Here is a 21,037-nt window from a genome sequence, read left to right as displayed (position 1 = left end):
GAACAAAGCCAGTGGAAGGATGGAATTCCAGGTGAGTTATTTCAAATCCTAAAAGATGATGCTGTGAAAGTGCTGTACTCAATATGCCAGCAAATTTGCAAAACTCACCAGTGGCCAAAGGACCAGAAAAGGTCAGTTTTCATTCCAATTCCAAAGAAAGGCAATGCCAAAGAATGTTTAAACTACCACACAATTGAACTCATCTCACACGCTAGCATAGTATGCTCAAAATTCTCCAAGCCAGGCTTCAACAGTGCATGAACCAAGAACTTTCCAGATGTTCAAGGTAGATTTAGAAAAGGCAGAGGAACCAGTGTCTGAATTGACAACATTTGTCGGATCATAGAAAAAGCAAGAGATTCACTAAAAACAATTAATTCTGCTTCATTGGTTATGCTAAAGTCTTTGTGTGGATCACAACAAAGATTAGAAAATTCTTAAAGAGGGGCATACCAGACCATCTTACCTGCCTCCTGAGAAATTTGTATGCAGGTCAAGAAGCAAGCAACAGTTAGAACCAGACATGGAACAACAGACTGCTTCCAAATTAGGAAAGGAGCATGTCAAGACTGTATATTGTCACCCTGCTTATTTAACCTATACGCAGAGTACATCATGTGAAATGCCAAACTGGGTGAAGCACAAGCTGGAATCAAGTTGTAGGGAGAAATTCAGTAACTTCAGATATGCAGATGACACCACTCTTATGTCAGAAAGCAAAGAGGAACTGAAGAGCCTCTTGATGAAAGTGAAAGAGGAGAGTGAAAAAGCTAGCTTAAAACTCAACATTCAAAAACCTAAGATCATGGCATCTGGTCTCATCAGATCAGATCAGTCACTCAGTCACATCCGACTCTTTGCGACCCCATGAATTGCAGCTCGCCAGGCCTCCCTGTCCATCACCAACTCCCAGAGTTCACTCAGACTTACATCCATCAAGTCAGTGATGCCATCCAGCCATCTCATCATCCTCTGTCGTCCCCTTCTCCTCTTGCCACCAATCCCTCCCAGCATCAGAGTCTTTTCCAATGAGTCAACTCTTCGCATGAAGTGGCCAAAGTACTAGAGTTTCAGCTTTAGCATCATTCCTTCCAAAGAAATCCCAGGGCTGATCTCCTTCAGAATGGACTGGTTGGATCTTCTTGCAGTCCAAGGGACTCTTAAGAGTCTTCTCCAACACCACAGGTCAAAAGCATCAATTCTTCGGCACTCAGCCTTCTTCACAGTCCAACTCTCACATCCATACATGACCACAGGAAAAACCATAGCCTTGACTAGACAGACCTTTGTTGGCAAAGTAATGTCTCTGCTTTTGAATATGCTATCTAGGTTGGTCATAACTTTCCTTCCAAGGAGTAAGCGTCTTTTAATTTCATGGCTGCAGTCACCATCTGCAGTGATTTTGGAGCCCAGAAAAATAAAGTCTGACACTGTTTCCACTGTTTCCCCATCCATTTCCCATGAAGTGATGGGACCAGATGCCATGATCTTCGTTTTCTGAATGTTGAGCTTTAAGCCCACTTTTTCACTCTCCACTTTCACTTTCATCAAGAGGCTTTTGAGTTCCTCTTCACTTTCTGCCATAAGGGTGATGTCATCTGCATATCTGAGGTTATTAATATTTCTCCTGGCAATCTTGATTCCAGCTTGTGTTTCTTCCAGTCCAGCGTTTCTCATGACGTACTCTGCATATAAGTTAAATAAACAGGGTGACAATATACAGCCTTGACGAACTCCTTTTCCTATTTGGAACCAGTCTGTTGTTCCATGTCCAGTTCCAACTGTTGCTTCCTGACCTACATACAATCTGGTCTCATCACTACATGGCAAATAGATTGAGGAAAATATGGAAATAGTGACAGACTTTATTTTCTTGGGCTCCAAAATCACTGCAGATGCTGACTGCAGCCATGAAATTAAAAGATACTTGCTCCTTGGAAGAAAAGCTATGACCAACCTAGACAGCATATTAAAAAGCAGAGGCATTACTTTTCCAACAAAAGTCCATATGTGAAACCTATGGTTTTTCCAGTAGTCATGTATGGATGTGAGGGTTGCACCATAAAGAAAGCTGAGAGCTGAAGAATTAATGCTTTTGGACTGCAGTATTGGAGAAGACTCTTAAGTGTCCTTTGGACTGAAAGGAGATCAAACCAATCAGTAATCCTGAATACTCATTGGAAGAACTGATGCTGAAGCTGAAGTTCCATTACTTTGGCCACCTGATGGGAGGAACTGACTCGGAAAAGACCCTGATGCTGGGAAAGATTGAAGGTGAGAGGAGAAGGGGAGGACAGAAGATGAGATGGTTGGTTGGCATAACTGACTCAATGGACATGAGTTTGAACAAGTTCCGGGAGATTTGAAAGACAGAAAACCCTGGCATGCTGCAGACCATGGGGTCGCAAAGAGTTGGACACGACTGAGCAACTGAACTGAACTCATGATGTCTAACAAGTGTTTTGTAAATAAAGACACTTCAAAACTGAGTCATGATTAATTGCACTTGGATTTGGTTTCTTTAGCCGAAATATGGCTTCCCAGGTGGCACTAGTGGCAAAGGACCTGCCTGCCAACACAGGAGACACAAGAGACATGGGTTTGATCCCTGGGTCTGGACGACACCCTGAAGAGAGCATGACAACCCACTCCAGTAATTTTGCTTCCAGTGTCCCATGGACCGAGGAGCCTGATAGGCTACAGTCCATAGGGTTGCAAAGAGTCGGAAACAACTGAAACAGCTCAGCACGCATGTAGCCTAAATATATACTAACAACCTGAAAGAAGCTCTTCTATTAAAATACCTTTAATGACAGGAGGCACGTTATATCAATTGTCCACTTATTGGTGAGGTTAATCTCCATTTCTTACTTCAGGCAATGTTCTCCAGATTTCTCCACCTTAATGTCACTATTATAATAAGTTTCTTGCATCAATCTACTTTGTATCTGCGCAAATATACTTTCTATATCATATCTCTCTCTTTTTAATATCCACTGATTATTATTACTGCAATTTTAGGCAAACAGTGATTTCCTAATACCATCATTTCTTCTACATTTTTAGTTGGAAGCTTTCTATAGAGAAGGGGCTTCCCTGGTGGCTCAGATGGTAAAGAAGCCACCTGTATTGCAGGAAAACTGGGTTTGATCCCCGGGTCAGGAAGATCCCCTGGAGAAGGGAATGGCTACCCACTCTAGTATCCTTCCCTAGAGAATTCCATGGACAGAGGAGCCTTGTAGGCTACAGTTTATGAGGTCACAAAGAGTTGATTGGACACAACTGAACAACTAAGAGTTTTAGTTTCAGTTTCCTACAGAGAAGAACTTTCCCTTTATTTAGTCATTGATTTGTTCACTTAAGTATAAATACATTGGATTTTTAAAAATATTCCAATGATTATAGTTTTTTACTTGTTAGTTTTTTGTTGTAGTTCAGTTTGTCCTGTATTCATGATGGTCTCAGGCATCTTTTTGACATATCCCTATTTTTTGAAATTCTATTTTCTGTAATCAAAGATATTCCAGGCTTATTTTAAACTCTCTCTGCCTGTATTAGTTTGTTCAGGATGCTGTAACAAAAAAAACACAGACTAAATAGCTTAAATAACAGACATTGATTGTTTTATGGTTCTCTTGGTTAAAACTCCACAATTAAGGTGTCACCAGGGCAGGTTCCTTCTGAATAATGTGAGGGAAGGGTCTGTTCCAGGCCTGTTTCCTTGGCTTATAGAAATTCACCTTACCCCCTTGTATCTTTGAACCAACTTTATTCTATGCATGTCTCTGTATCTTCATATGATGTTCTCCCATTTTATAATGACACACATCATACTGAATTAGTATCCACTCTACTGACTTCATCTTAAGTAGTTACTACTACGATGGCCTTATTTCCAAACAAGGAAATGCGCTGAGATTCTAGGCATTAGATTTTCAACATATGAGTTTAGAAAGGACACAATTCAACCAATAGCACTGTCTAGGCATTGAAATCAGTCATTTTTCCAAAGAGTTCTTGAAAGAAAATGAAAGTCTCTCAGTCGTGTTCGACTGTTTGAGAATCCTATGGACTGTATAGTCCTATCCTGTATAGGACTATACAGTCCATAGGATTCTCCAGGCTAGAATCCTGGAGTGGGTAGACTATCCCTTCTCCAGCAGATCTTCCCCATCCAGGAATCAAACCAAGGTCTCCTGCATTGCAGGCATATTCTTTACCAGCTAAGCTACCAGGGAAGCCCAAGGAGTTCAGACTCCTCTTTATTGAAAGTTGGTGTACAGAAAACAATATCTTGCCAGGCTCTCTAATGTTGGGATGTTGTAAGTACTAGGCCTTCTCAAAGGAAACACCTAAGAAATATGTGTATATATGCTAACACATCTTCTATTTCCTTATATAGATCTGCTGCTAAGTCACTTCAGTCGTGTCCGACTCTGTGCGACCCCATAGACGGCAGCCCACCAGGCTCCCCGGTCCCTGGGATTCTCCAGGCAAGAACACTGGAGTGGGTTGCCATTTCCTTCTTCCAATGCATGAAAGTGAAAAGTGGAAGGGAAGTCGCTCAGTCATGTCCAACCCTCAGCAACCCCATGGACTGCAGCCTACCAGGCTCCTCCATCCATGGGATTTTCCAGGCAAGAGTGCTGGAGTGGGGTGCCATTGCCTTCTCCGTATATAGATCTAGATATATGTATTTGTGCATACACATACATACTAAATTCACAGAGATTTACAGTTCTAATCCAACACCATAAGATTTATTCTAACTTTTCCCTTTCCTTATTTTAAGCTTCTCTCCAATAGTTAAAAATCTAGGTCTCATTTTCCAATGAATATTGATTTGTTTGTTTAAGCTAAGAATATAGCTATAAATATAGCTATAGATACAGCAGTTTGGGAACTGATAAGCCATACCATTGTGAAAGGGCTTCCCTGGTGGCTCAGAGAGTAAAGAATCTGCCTGCAATGCAGGAGACCAGGGTTCAATTCCTGGATTGCAAAGACCCCTGAAGAAAGGAATAGCTACCCACTCCAGTATTCTTCCATTGGCAGAGGAGCCTCGTGGGCTACAGTCCACCAGCTCTGTACAGCCCAGCAAGGCGTTGGACGCAACGGAGTGACAAACACTTTCACTTCACCTTTGTGAAAAATAAACATTTTGAGTTCTTGGTCCAACATAGGAGGAGTTTAGAAATTACCATTCCATTTGAAGACAAGTAAGAATCTGAACAAACTGAAGAACCGATATTTTTCTCAGATCCATCAGAGAAGTGAGATCAGAGAGCAAACTATTTTCTTAAAATTGAACAGAGATTAGTTGAATACAAAGATTTGCAACTTATCAGAGCAAAACCTCCAAGCAGAAACCCTTGAGGGATCCAAATCAAAACTTTCTGCAAGAACCAGTGTGGGGTGGGGAAATCTGAGTTGCAATTCACAAATTGCTAGAGGCTTAAAAATCAACAACCCTGAGAGTTAAAATCTCCAGGGAGGCCTAACCATGGAGGGGAGTGGGATCCATACTTCTGTGAGTTTAACCTCCAGGAGCTAAATCAGATTCTCAGTAAATATTGAAGAACAATTCCCTCATTTTTCTGGCAGAGGAGAGAGCAAAAGGAAGCACTTTGAGTTCTAGAGCATTCTGTTCTTTTTAACAAGATTTGCCCTCAGGGGGAACTCTTTTACTGGAGGCTTTGTTACTGGTGATTTCTCAGCACTGAACTGAGCTGGAGGAAGGGAAATACCCATGCTCTCTGGGTTTGGGAATACCCTGGGCTGTAAATACCCCTCCAGCCATTTTGTCCCACCTAAGTAGGGAAAAGACTTGTGATATTTCATAGTTCATAAGCACAGGCTCAATAAAAGACCAAGACCTAACCATAGGACTACAGAATGTTTCCTTTTCCCCAGTCCCTTACCACCACGTTACTAAAATCTACTTATTGAGGTTTGAGTGTCAAGAAAAAATGACAAGGTATATTAATAAGCAGAAAACATAGTTTAAAAAGATAGAGCAAGTATCAGAACCAGTCTCAGATATGTAGATGTAAGAATTTTCAGACCATGAATTAATTAAAAAAAAAAAACAACTATGATTAATATGCTAATGACTCTCAGTAGATAAAGTAGGCAGCATGAAAAACAGATGGCCCATGTAAATGGACAGATGGAAATTCTGAGAAAGAATCAGAAAGAAATGCTAGAGATCAAAAACACTGTAACAGAAATAAAGAATGCCTTTGATGGGTAATTAGCCTCTAATTAAAATAAATAAATTTAAATTTAAAAATAAATAAATAAAAACTATTAAAAAAGAAAAAAAAAAAAGAATGCCTTTGATGGGCTCATTAGCAGACTACATGGCTGAGGAAAGAATCTCTGACCTTGAGGATGTTTTCCAGATTGGAAAAGTAGAGAAGAAAGCTTGGAGAAAAAAACACTGTAATATCCAATAACTGTTGGACAACTATAAAAGGTGAGATATATGCATAATGTGAATCCCAGAAGAAGTGAGAAAGGAACAGAAGAAGTATTTGAAGCAGTAATGACTCAGAGTTTCTCTGAATTAGTCAGACACCAAACCATAGATCAGGAAGTTCACAGAACACCAAGTAGGATAAATGCCAAACAAACAAAGCAAAACTGCACCTAGGCACTTCATTTTCAAAATACAGAAAGCTAAAAATGAAAAAAAAAATTAAATCCAGATAGGAAAAATTACAGAGAGAGTCTGTAAAATGGATGATAAAAAAAGTTCCCATATTTAAAGCATTGGAAGGAACTGCCATCATTTTTTTTAATTGACTATAATTGCCAAAGTAGAAAGAGGCTACAAAGCCAGCATGCTAACAGTGACCAATAAATAGAGAATAAGAATTCAGGAGAAATCCATTAATCTGTTGCACTGATGTATTATTTGGGCAGGGGGTCCGGGAATCACCAGCATGAGTTCAAATTTCTACCTCTTTTACTTACTATTGACCCAACGCAAGTTATTCATATATTAATTCCAGCTTCCTCCCTATAAAAAGCTTAAAATATTACAAATATCCTAAGGTTATTGTGAGAAGTTAGTTAGGGAATGTTTATAACATAATTAGCATACTATCTGGCACTTGATAAGTCTTCAGTAAGTAGCAGTTATTACTTTGCTCTTATTACAAAATGTCCAAAATATTTCTCAGATGTGAACACTCCATTCATGAAATCCCTAATCTTTGAAGATAAAGTTCTTTTGTCTGCAGGAAGTTGTGAATGTCAGTGTAGGGCAGACCTTTAATCATTATATACAGAGTAGAGGGTACTGAATCAAAGAGATAACTATTTACTGGAGAGAAAAATAGTTTGGACATACAGGAAAGGAATTATGCCACCTAGTTTAGTACTGAAGAGTTACCAATACAGAGTTTTTAACTCTTTGCTTCTGGGAAATGGATTCTTATATTATTTTATTTTATTTTGCAAAAGGAGTTATTCACCATGCTATGCCTAAATGCACTAATGTCATTGACAGATAATTTTGCAACTATAGATGATAAGGGATCCAGAATAAAATTTGTAGGATAATCAGCATTTTTGTGAGCAAAGAAATGAAAAGCAGTTATTCCTGTAAACCTTCTCTGTTCTTAATTGTTATAGATTTCCGTGCTACTGAAGAAATCACCATAGGAAAGTCTGCTTATTTCAGGCACTGTTATTCAAAAGCGTGGTCATTTTATCAGTTAGTAGCCATATTATTTCTCAAATATTTGTATAATGTTTCAAACACTCTAGAATCTATCAAAGTAATATAAATATGCAGTTATTCTATAAGACCTAAGAAGAAATAAGGAAGTCTCTTTGGTTTCTGGCATAGAGAGCAACTCTCACCAAAATGCTTCCTCCTACAAAGCAGTATTCTCTCTTTATGCAAAACCATAGGCTTTTCATTTTTTGTTGCCTCATTTGCATTCTACGGATATAAAAATACACACCCATTTAGTCAGTCTGTTAAGTCATATTTTGTTGAGCCTCCACTGTGACCATCAGATACTTATCAACATAGTAAAACCAAAGGACAAAATCCTTGCATCCACAAGGTTTATATTTAATAGGAAAAAACAAAGGATAAAAATATTAATATAGAAAATTGACATCAAAGATATGAAATGGACTGTAGGATATAGTAATACCAGTCCAAAACTTCAAAGAGAGAGTCAATATGGAGATGAAAACCTGGGATTCAATTGCATATTTTAAAGTTTTAAGATTTAAGCATGAAAGCCTTGAAACTATATGCCTTCACTTTGGAAATACACGTCCTTAGAAAAGATGTGAGACCCAAACTGAGTCCAGGGGATTTCTAAGCTGTTGAGGCTGGGTTGATGATGAGAGGGAGTCTAAGGGAAGAAATCAGTATGATCAGGAGAAAGAAAGAAAAAAAGCTTTTTCAAGGAGGTAGCAGAGATCGAACATACCAAAGCAATCAAATCTATAATATAGATTAAGTGTGAAAACTTTCTCAGAAAGGACCATGTAGTGACTACTTTCTGAAATTGACCAATATTGATCAGTGACTCCTCATTTTACATTGTAATGTTTTAAAATTTTCTATCTCCAGTGTTTCTAATTAATCTCTCATATTTTTCATGGTGAGAATGAGTTCCCAACTTGACGATTTAAATAGGCCAATTATTATAACATTATTTAAGCAATATATATTTAAAATATAGTTGATTTATTTAACATAGTAATAATCCATGAAATTAAAAGACGCTTGTTCCTTGGAAGAAAAGCTATGACAAACCTAGACAGCATGTTAAAAAGCAGAGACATCACTTTGCCAACAAAGGTCCATATAGTCAAAGCTACAGTTTTTCCAGTAGTCATGTTGGACCATAAAAAAGGCTGAGGGCCAAAGAATAGATGCTTTTGAATTACAGTGCTGGAGAAGATTCTTAAGAGTCCCTTGGACAGCAAGGAGATTAAACCAGTCAATCCTAAAGGAAATCAACACTCAATATTCATTGGAAGGACTGATGCTGAAGCTGAAGCTTCAATCCGTGGGCCACGCAAAAAGCCAATCATTGGAAAAGATCCTGATGTTAGGAAAGATTGAGGGCAGGAGGAGAAGGGAGCAACAGAGGATGAAATGGTTGGACGACATCATTGACTCAATGGACACGAGTTTGAGCAAATTCCAAGAGATATTGAAGGACAGGGAAGCCTGGCATGGTGCAGTGCATGAGGGTTGGAAAGAGTTGGACATGACTTAGCAACTGAACAACAGCAACAATAATTTACAGATATAATAACATCCATATAACCAAGAGTTTAGATTGACAGATAGCAATTGTCTTGCCAATGATCTAAAATTAAATGTCTGTTGATGCTCAATCATATTTTTTATCTTGGGTAAATACCAACTGTCTTCAGCTGGTTATATTTCTTTATGCTTTCTAAGTAATCTATTGAGACATCCATTATATTGAGCTGAGAAAAGCAGTACTTTAAAAACAATCAAGTCAATAAAACATGGTCACGATTTTTTGAACTCTGAATTTTCTTAATATCTGGTTTTTTAAAACTCATAGTTAAATCGATAAAGAGTTTGGTAGTTTGATTATTTTACATTCACTTTTTTTCTGCCAATTTGGCAGAAGTGTTCTTTTTTTTTAAACAAACTTCATTGATTTTAATACCTGGAACAATCTTTACATTCTGTGTTTTGGCTGTTTGTTGATTTAAAGAATAAATGATTCATTTTAAGTGGACCAGTGTACCCACTTGCAATAAAATAATATTATTAATCTTCCATGTGCTTACTGACTTTACAACTTATTTTTAGGCTGTATATATGCTTTATATGGACATTAATCAATCATGTGAAACATTTACTGATTCATTAGAATAAACATTAAGCAGTCCATAATTTAGACAGTGACAGAAAATAATTCCTTATAATAAAATTTCAACTATAAACTAATTCTCAAGGTCTTAATTCTTCCTTCAACCTGTTATTGATTCTTACTAGGATAGTTTGCTACTATACTTACCTAAATGGCAAAAATAAGAATATTTTGCTGCGTAATACTTTTTTCATCTAAGATTAAAAGAAGTTAAAGAATATAATTCATATACATTGCAAATTGTTGGATATTACAGGTATTATGCATTTATATATTTCAATGAACAAAATACATGTATATAATTGTTTTGCATATATCACTTCAGTTCAGTCACTCAGTTGTGTCCGACTCTTTGCGACCCCATGAATCGCAGCACTCCAGGCCTCCCTGTCCATCACCAACTCCCAGAGTTTACCCAAACTCATGTGCATCGAGTCAGTGATGCCATCCAGCCATCTCATCCTCTGTCGTCCCCTTCTCCTCCTGCCCTCAATCTCTCCCAGCATCAGGGTCTTTTCCAATGAGTCAACTCTTCACACAAGATGGCCAAAGTATTGGCGTTTCAGCTTCAGCATCTGTCCTTCCAATGAACACCCAGGACTGATCTCCTTTAGGATGGACTGGTTGGATCTCCTTGCAGTCCAAGGGACTCTCAAGAGTCTTCTCCAACACCACAATTCAAAAAGCATCAATTCTTTGGTGCTCAGCCTTCTTCACAGTCCAACTCTCACACTCATACATGACTACTGGAAAAACCATAGCCTTGACTAGACAGACCTTTGTTGGCAAAGTAATGTCTCTGCTTTTGAATATGCTGTCTAGGTTGGTGATAACTTTCCTTCCAAGGAGTAAGCATCTTAATTTCATGGCTGCAATCACCATCTGCAGTGATTTTGGAGCCCAGAAAAATAAAGTCTGAACACTGTTTCTACCGTTTCCCCATCTATTTCCCATGAAGTGATGGGACCAGATGCCATGATCGTTTTCTGAATGTTGAGCTTTGAGCCAACTTTTTCACTCTCCTCTTTCACTTTCATCGAGAGGCTTTTTAGTTCCTCTTTACTTTCTGCCATAAGGGTGGTGTCATCTGCATTTCTGAGGTGATTGATACTTCTCCCGGCAATCTTGATTCCAGCTTGTGCTTCTTCCAGCCCAGCATTTCTCATGATGTACTCTGCACAGAAGTTAAAAAAGCAAGGTGACAATATACAGCCTTGACGTACTCCTTTTCCTATTTGGAACCAGTCTGTTGTTCCATGTCCAGTTTTAACTGTTGCTTCCTGACCTGCATATAGGTTACTCAAGAGGCAAGTCAGGTGGTTTGGTATTCCCATCTTTTTCAGAATTTTCCACAGTTTACTGTGATCCACACAGTCAAAGGCTTTGGCATAGTCAATAAAGCAGAAATAGATGTTTTTCTGGAACTCTCTTGCTTTTTTGATGATCCAGCAGATGTTGGCAATTTGATATATTACACATGTATACAGATCAATTAATAAAAGTTATTCGATTTTAAATAAATAGATTTATTTCTTGGAATAATATATTTTGAACTGTCAACTTTTTTATTCTAGCATGGTCCACTCAACCAGTGGCTTTATCAGAAAGAGATCCTACATGGCATCTCCTTAGACTCAGAATATTTTAGGCTACATAGAACTTCATCACATGCTTCAACTATAGCCAGACAAAATTATTACAACATTGTAGAAGTGAAAATCATAAAAGAAAAGGAAGAAATGAGTAGAAAGATAGCTAATATTTGTGGACCTCCTATTACATAAATTGAAAATAAGATGTTAGATGAGTATTACCACCATGATACCTTTTGAAAGCTTCTTGGCTAATATTAAGATATATATTTTTTCTTTCAATGTACTTTCTGGTCACCTTAACATAGATTAAGTATCAAATGCTTCTTGTATAATAATTTAGAAGAGTGGCCAAGATGACAGGGTAGGAAGACACTGAACTCACCTCCTCTCATGAACCGGGGACACCAACGATACAACTATTTACAAAGCAACTATCAATGATATCTATCAATATGAAGATCAGCAGAAAAAAATGTTCCACAACTATAGACATAAAGAAGGAATCACAAGAGAGGGATAGAAAGGTTAACGATGCAGTATGGTCAATCACTACAGATGGTGACTGCAGCCATGAAATTAAAAGACGCTTACTCCTTGGAAGGAAAGTTATGACCAACCTAGATAGCATATTCAAAAGCAGAGACATTACTTTGCCAACAAAGGTTCGTCTAGTCAAGGCTATGGTTTTTCCTGTGGTCATGTATGGATGTGAGAGTTGGACTGTGAAGAAGGCTGAGCGCCGAAGAATTGATGCTTTTGACCTGTGGTGTTGGAGAAGACACTTGAGAGTCCCTTGGACTGCAAGGAGATCCAACCAGTCCATCCTGAAGAAGATCAGCCCTGGGATATCTTTGGAAGGAATGATGCTAAAGCTGAAGCTCCAGTACTTTGGCCACCTCATACGAAGTGTTGACTCATTGGAAAAGAGTCTGATGCTGGGAGGGATTGGGGCAGGAGGAGAAGGGGACGACAGAGGATGAGATGGCTGGATGGCATCACTGACTCAATGGACGTGAGTCTGAGTGAACTCCGGGAGTTGATGATGGACAGGGAGGCCTGGCGTGCTGCGATTCATGGTGTCGCAAAGAGTCGGACATGACTGAGCGACTGATCTGATCTGATCTGATGGTCAAGACAGACCCCAGGGTAGGCAAACCACATACAAAAGGATAATCACGATTGCATTGGTCTTCCCCCAAGAATGAGGGGTTCAAGCTGCACATTGGGATCCTCAGTCCAGGATTCCTGCACAGGAAGATAAGTTCTCAGAATGTCTGACTTTGAAGGCCAGTAGGCTTGATTATGGGAGTGAGCTCAAGGGCTGTGCAAAACAGGAACTCCACTCTGAAAGGGCACACACAAAATCTCACACTCTGAGACCTAGTACAGTTCAGTTCAGTCACTCAGTCATGTTCAACTCTTTGAGACCCCATGGACTGCAGCACACAAGGCTTCCATGTCCATCACCAACTCCCAGAGCTTGATCAATTGCATGTCCATTGAGTCAGTGATGCCATCCAATCATCTCATCCTCTGTCATCCCCTTCCTTATCCTTACCTATCAGAGGGCAGACAGAATGAAAACCATAATCACAGAAAACTAACAGAACTGATCATATAGATCACAGCCTTGTCTAACTCAATGAAACTATGAGCCATGCCACGTAGGACCACCCAAGATGGACAGGTCATGGTAAGAGTTCTGACAAAACATGGTCCACTGGAGAAGGGGATGGAAAACTACTTCAGCATTCTTGCCTTGAGAACCCCATCCATAGTATGACAAGGCATAAAGATATAACACTGAAAGATGAATTCCCCAGGTCGGGGGATGCCCAATATGCTACTGGAGAAGAGTGATGAATTAGTACAGAGGCAATAATTTACTATTAAGTTGTATGAGCTCTTTGTCTATTTTGGATATTAGCCTCTTATCAAATATATCACTCACAAATATATTTTCTCATTCAGTCGGTTACCTTTTTCTTTTGCTGATGGTTTTCTTCATTGTGTTAAATCTTTAAGTTTGATATAATCTCATTTGTTTATTTTTGCTGTTTTTGCCCTTGCCTGAGGAGATAGATCCAAAAGATATTGCTAATACTGATGTCAGAGAATGTATTGCCTACATTTTCTTCTAAGAATTTATGGTTTCATGTCATATTTAATTTTCTAATTCACTTTTAGTTTATTTTGATATGGTGTAAGAAAGTGGTCCAATTTTATTATTTTGCATATACTTGCCCACTTTTCCAAATCTCAGTTATTGAAGAGAGTATCTTTTTCCCGCTTTATATACTTGTCTCCTTATTTCTGAATTTTCAATTATTTCCCACTGATCTATGTGTCATGTGCATATGTGTCTGTGTGTGTCTGTGTGTGTTGGTACAATACTGTTTTGTTACCATATCTTTGTAGTAGTTTGAAATCAAGGAACATGATCTCCGACTTGGTTTTTATTCTCAAGATTGTTTTATGATTCCATTAAATTTTAGAATTATTTATTCTAGGTCTTTTAAAAATGTCTCTGGGATTTTGATAGGGACTGCACTGAGTCTGAAAATTGCTTTGGATGGTATGGACAGTTTAAGAATTCTAATTCTTCCAATCCATGAACTTGGTATATCTTTCCATCTCTTTGTGTCATCCTTAACTTCTCTTATCAATATCTTATAGTTTTCAGAGTACAAGTCCTCCCCTTTTGATTGAATTTATTTCTATATATTTTATTCTTTTTGATGTAACTGTAACAGAATTACTTTTTTTCTTTCTGATAGTTTGTCATTAGTGTATGGAAATACAACAGAGTTCTGTATATTAACTTTGTATCTGCATCTTTATTGAATTAATTTATCAGTTATAACAGATTTTGTGGTGGAGCTTTTAGAGTTTTCAATGTATACTATCGTGTTACCTGCAAACAGTGACAGTTTTACTCCTTCCTTTCCAAATTGGATGCTTTTCTTTCTTTTCATTATCTGATTTCTGTTGCAAGGTCATGACGGCCTTTATTGTGTTGAGGTGTGCTCCCATTATACCAAATTTGTTGAGAGTTTTTATCATAGATATATGTTGAATTTTGTCAAAAGTTTTTGGTGCATCTATTGAGATGATTGCATGATTTTGCCATTCATCTTGTTAACGTGGTATGTCATGTTGATTAATTTTCATGTATTGAACCATCTTTATATCCTTAGTATATATCCCACTTAATCATGTTGTACAATCCTTTTAAAGTATTGCATAATTGAAAGTAGCTAGGAGAAGACATCTTGAAAATTCTCATCACAAGAAAAAAGTATTTTAATTATGTGTGGTGATGGATGTTAACTGAACCTACTATAGTGATTATTTTGCAATATATACAAATATCAGGTCATTATGTTATACACCAGAAACTAATATAATGTTATATCAATCATACCTCAATTTAAAAAAAAAAAAAGAATAGCAAGAAACAAAGCTGAAAATAAGACATTGAATACTATTAGTGCATGAAGCAATTATAGTGAATGTAGATGAAAAAGAAACAAAATAATTATTAGAAGATTAAAGTGTAAGGAAGCAAAATTGATCACTGTAAGATGTAGTCCTTTACCATGAAGATTATTTTAGACTGGTTATTTTATAGAAGCAGAAGACATGGAACGAATCTTTGACTTTTCTCTAATTGCCTAAAAGAATTTAGATAGAAGAACTGTTCTAGGAATGAAATTACCACCACAGATAGCTATAGGATAGCATGAACTAGCTAGGTATGGTAGACTAGGAGGAGCCTAGCAAAGTCTGTTGGTTAAAATTCCTCTCTATGTCCTATTGTTTTCTATGGCTCAGCAAATACTTGCTCACCAAACATTTGCCCTTTGCATCTTTCTGTGGATTGCTTTTCTTCTCTTTGCAGTCCCAAAGCATTATTCCCAATATCCTCTTCTGTGTTTGCTGAATATGAAATTTAAAGTAAGGGCTTCAGCCATTTAAGGAGTGATTCAGTTTTCTGGGTCTCCTCACGTATGCAAGAAGTATGTATGTTATTAAACTTTTCTTTGTTTTTCTTCTCTTAATCTGTCTCTCATCAATTTAATGCTTAGAGCAGCCAGAAGAACCAAGGAGGGTAGAATTTATTTTTCATACCCCATAACAGAAACAAAGGTCAGATAAACATTAAAGCACTTGATAAATTATATTTTATAAAATGTTATAATTATATTTTATAAAATATATGACACTAAAAAAAGAAAAGAACAGAAAATATATTTCAAAATATAAAAAGAAATCTATTTTAAATTTAAAAGAACTGAATCTTCAGATTAAAAGAGGCTTCAAGTTTGAGAAAACAAGGACATAGTGAATTGACACCCAGCTATCTCCTGATTATTATTAAATTTAAAGGAAAAGTAAATAATCTTTCAAGCATCTTGGCAAGAGGGAAAGAATTCTTACATGGAAGAAGAAGTCAGACAGATTTATGAGTTCTTCACAGAAGCATCCAGAACAAAGAGAAAATGAAACAATGTCCAGAGTGTCGACATAAAGTTTGACTCAATATTATATAACTAGTCATTTAATAAAAAAGCTGACAGGCAAACATTCTCAAATATGAAACATCTCAGGGAATATAGCAAGCACAGTTCAAATCTTAATAAATCTATATTGGAATTGAGGCAACTAAAAATATGAAAGAAGAAACTGTGCTAAAAAGGACAATGGGAAACACTGAAGTTTTATTTTTTAAAACACTGTACCTAAAAAACTGTGTCAGATATGAATTAACATGTTAAAAGTAAACTTGAAAACATAAAATAAATAATCATATTTTGATAGTGAAGAAAAAATAAAAAAGAAATAATTTTAAAGTGTTTTAATTTCCTCAACTTCCTTTTCACAGAGTCAACAGGTAGCATTAAAGTTGTATAATCAAGAAACAGAAGATTACACATATTATTTAGAGCAATAAATGGGCTGACATTATGGAATTAACCTAAAAAGACTACAACAGTCATAAAATGAGTGAAAAGCAAAAAAGAAAAGGACACTAAAGAAAAGACATAGCTTAATAATTTTTCCATTTTCCCAGCAGGGAGGTAGTAGAGACCATCTACAGTAGCTAAAGCAATAACAGTATTTATGCATATTCAACAATGGCATAAAGCAACCGCTGGAAGAATGACAAACAAACCATAAGCCTCCCAAGTTACCACAGGGGAAACATTCATGCAACTACAATACCACAAATTAAACAATTAAGGGCAAGTTTCTGAATAGTACATAGAGTTTTTTTAAAGAAATCAAGAAGTTATTAACAGTGGTTTTCTGTGAGGAGGATATTGTGAGAAGGGAATGGAAAGGCAAAGTAGAAAATCTTACAGCTTGTGCATTGCATTTTCCTGTGCTACTCATATTTTCTAACAGCTCTGTATTTATCTGCAATTATAGGTTCTATCATATAGCATATATTAGTTATAAAAATAATTTTTGTTAAGATGTATGGTGACTCGCAAATCTCACCGAGATTTATGTACACACACACATTTGTTTCTGCACAATCATCAATTATAAAGTTTATAGTCTAAACTGAATTTATCAACTCTTATCATATACACATGTAAACTTAGCTTACATGTGTGCTCACATAAGCAGAGAAAGAGAGAGATCAAACATTACAAATATTTTTATTTTCAGTTTTTATTTTTACTTTTTTTAAATTACTTTTCTCCCTAATATAAATGAAATGGAACATAGTCAAGAAAGAGAAGAAATTAAAATTTTTCTATTCACCATATATACTGGAAAGATTTCCTTCATAAAGTAGGATTTGAAAGAAACTGAATACACAAAACTGAGTGCCATCAGGAGGTAGAAAATGAGAAAAGTTTAGAGCAAGAAGAATAAATGTCTAGAAACAGTGAGTAACAACAATAGGAGTAATTCCTACATTAAATGAGAAACATGACTGTGGGTGTTTAGAAGGAAAATTCTGTGAATAATTAAGAAGGTTGAAGATTCAATCATGCAAGTGACTTGAGACTAATTCTGTATAGAACAAACATCCAATCAAACTAAAAAAATATTTGGGCAATATTTTTAACTGTTAACCAAATGTATATGTGTTAGTTGATTATTAAAGCACCTAAACTGTGAAGAGGAACTAAAAAGCCTCTTGATGAAAGTGAAAGAGGAGAGTGAAAAAGTTGGCTTAAAGCTCAACATTCAGAAAACTAAGATCATAGCATCTGGTCCCAACACTTCATGGGAAGTAGATGGGGAAACAGTGGAAATGGTGTCAGACTTTATTTTTGGGGGCTCCAAAATCACTGCAGATGGTGATTGCAGCCATGAAATTAAAAGATGCTTACTCCTTGGAAGGAAAGTTATCACCAACCTAGATAGTATATTAAAAAACAGAGACATTACTTTGCCAACAAAGGTCCGTCTAGTCAAGGCTATGGTTTTTCCAGTAGTCATATATGGATGTGAGAGTTGGACTGTGAAGAAAGCTGAGCGTCAAAGAATTGATGCTTTTGAACCGTGGTGTTGGAGAAAACTCTTGAGGGTCCTTTGAACTGCAAGGAGATCCAACCAGTCCATTCTAAAGGAGATCAGTCCTGGGTGTTCTTTGGAAGAAATGATGCTAAAGCTGAAACTCCAGTACTTTGGCCACCTCATGCGAAGAGTTGACTCATTGGAAAAGACTCTGATGCTGGGAGGGATTGGGGGTAGGAGGAGAAAGGGACGACAGAGGATGAGATGGCTGGATGGCATCACCAATTCAATGGAAGTGAGTTTGAGTGAACTCTGGGAGTTGGTGATGGACAGGGAGGCCTGGTGTGCTGCGATTCATGGGGTCGCAAAGAGTCAGACACGAAAGAGCGACTGAACTGAACTGAAACTGTGCTAGGTATTTAAGAGAGATCCAGGACATATCAGATCTTGTTCTACACCTAGTAATCTAAAATCTCTCAAGAAAAATAATATTGAAGAATTTGTCATAAAGAGCAATATATACCCAAAATTTTATAAATAAAGAAAGTAATTAAACTCTCAATTCAGTACAAAATGGATCAGGGATATGTGGACTCATGTTAGAAATAGTGGATATCTCCAAGGACTGCAAAACTTGGTTGCTACCTATTTGAACATACAATCTAAAGTAATATCTCTGCTCTGACATGATATAAAAAGGAATATTACCAAAGAGAAAACCTAACAGTACTATCTTAATTGTCCAGGAAAGAGATAGTTTTGGCCCCAAAACAAAAGAATCCTGGCAGAGTTGGCAACTTATAGTTGTAGAAACAGATGTATCAGACTGTCCTAGCCCAATACTACAAAATATTAAAAGTGTATAAATCTGCCTAACTCATTTGAATCTCACATTCATCAAGCGTGATTCTAATTATAACTTGGCTTCTCACACATCTTTTCAAGGAAAGAATGCGTAAGTCAGAAAACATAATTTTACAACCTTCTTGAGTTTTCTAATTCTTATTATAAATATTTTGGTTCATGTACCAGCCTTTGAAATCTTATTTAATTTGACGTTATTCTTGAAAGATGGATCCATTCTTGATGTTTATATATAAATGTTATATATATATAAGCTTAAATATATATATATATATATGTTAAACTTCTGATACTGCAAGATGAGAGTTGAGGAGGAGCTGTGTGTTTAAGGAGATGAAACTGGACAGTATTGAATTCATTGAAATAAGGGTGCCATCCTGTAGAAGGTCTCTGAGTCTATTGCCCATCACCCCAGGAGACCACAATCTGTTATCCTATACGGTGTGCCCACCACTCTGCAACCTCCATATAGTTAAACTCAAGAAGCATAACAATACATTATAATTCACAGTAAGGGCTAAGTCACAGATTTCAAGCTAGAATTTTTATATCAATTAAGAGAAAAAAGAAAATTGTAAATAGAGAAATCTAGAAAATTTTAATGGGTCTGATGAAACTGAAATGTAAATTTGAAGGAGCAATATTTGACCATACGGGAAAAAAAAATTCAGGAAAGTCATTCCAGGCAAAGAAGTGGTCTAAGAACAATTTTCCTGTGATGAAAATTAAAATCAAAGATTACAAAATTAAATCAAAGATTTTTAAAACCTGTAAAACAGCAACATTATATTCAGAGAGATTAGTCAATTCAGTTATTTGTGTAGTTTATATAAGACCTATGCTCAACTATTATTATCTCTTTGTATTTATATCACATTTCATTTTGTAAAAATCTCAAAGCACATTTACAGCATTAATAATGGTAACCTAGAAACTTAAAAGTGCTGATTTAATGTTAGCAATATTCTTAATCTGAGGATGAAGACCTGTTCAAAATTTATCAGAATGCAGTATAATATTAAAATTTTGGAAAGAGTCTCAAAAAGCTTGGAACAAAATAATGAGTGTAAGTACTCTCATATTCCAAACGAAGTGCTGGCCCACCTATGTTGGCATTGTGAATGGAGAGGTTAAAAATAGGTTGCACAACTTTCGAGCCACCCTGAAGACAATAAAAAAGGTGAGATGAAGAAGTCAACAGAAAGAATTTCTTTGGGGAGAACTTGCAGTGTATATGCCTCCCTCTCATCATCTCAGACCTGGTGACAGGGCTTTCAAGGAGACACTTATGAAGCCTAATTTGATTTTCTAAAGTTCAAGGGACACAGCAGACTGGTATCTAGTTTGTTACTGAAAATGACCCCACAGACAACTCTTCAGCCAGAACCTCCCACTATGATGGGGTACCAGGAAAATTATCTCCACTCTCTCCCTCTTTCTCGGACTCCAGTTGCATGTATGTTAGACTATTTGATATTGTCTCAATTTTTTCCTATTGACATTTTCTTGTTTCGGTTTGGATAGTCATATTTTTATGTATTCAAGTCCAGTGACCTTCTATTTTGGAAAGTTTGTTATCTGCTGTGGATCCCATCCAATGCATTTTTAAAGATAAACTGAACTTTTCATCTCTACAAATTCTACTTGACATAGTTTTATGTCTCTCTTTCTCACCTCATATGTTCAAGTTTTCCTTCAAATCTGTGAGCACATTTGTAACATCTTTTTACTTTTTTATTCATTTTATTTTCTTAAGGTTTTTTTTTTAGGACTTATAGGCTCTGTTTGACCCTATAAAGATAGATATGTGTCTTATATTTGTCCAAATCCAATATATAACACCAAGAGTGAGCATCAATGTAAACTGTCAACTTGAGTCATTGTGATACATCAATGCAGGTTCATCGGTTGTAACCAATGTATGTTCATCCTCTTCTAAGGAATGAACAGAGGGGAGGGAGTATGTGAGAAATCTGTGTGTGCTCAGTCATTCAGTTGTGTCTTTGTGATCCCATGGACTGTAGCCTGCCAGGTTTCTCTGTTAGTGGGATTTTCCAAGCAAGAATACTGGCGTGGATTGCCTCTTCCTACTTCAGGGGATTTTCCTGACCTAAGGATCAAACCCAGGTCTCCTGCATTGCATGCAGATTCTTTACCACTGGGCCACCTGCGAAGCAAAAGGGGAAATCTGTGTACCTGCCTTTCAAT

Source organism: Bos taurus, chromosome 9, assembly GCF_002263795.3.
Source record: "Bos taurus isolate L1 Dominette 01449 registration number 42190680 breed Hereford chromosome 9, ARS-UCD2.0, whole genome shotgun sequence".
Classification (NCBI taxonomy): Eukaryota; Metazoa; Chordata; class Mammalia; order Artiodactyla; family Bovidae; genus Bos; species Bos taurus.
This window is presented reverse-complemented; position numbering follows the sequence as displayed.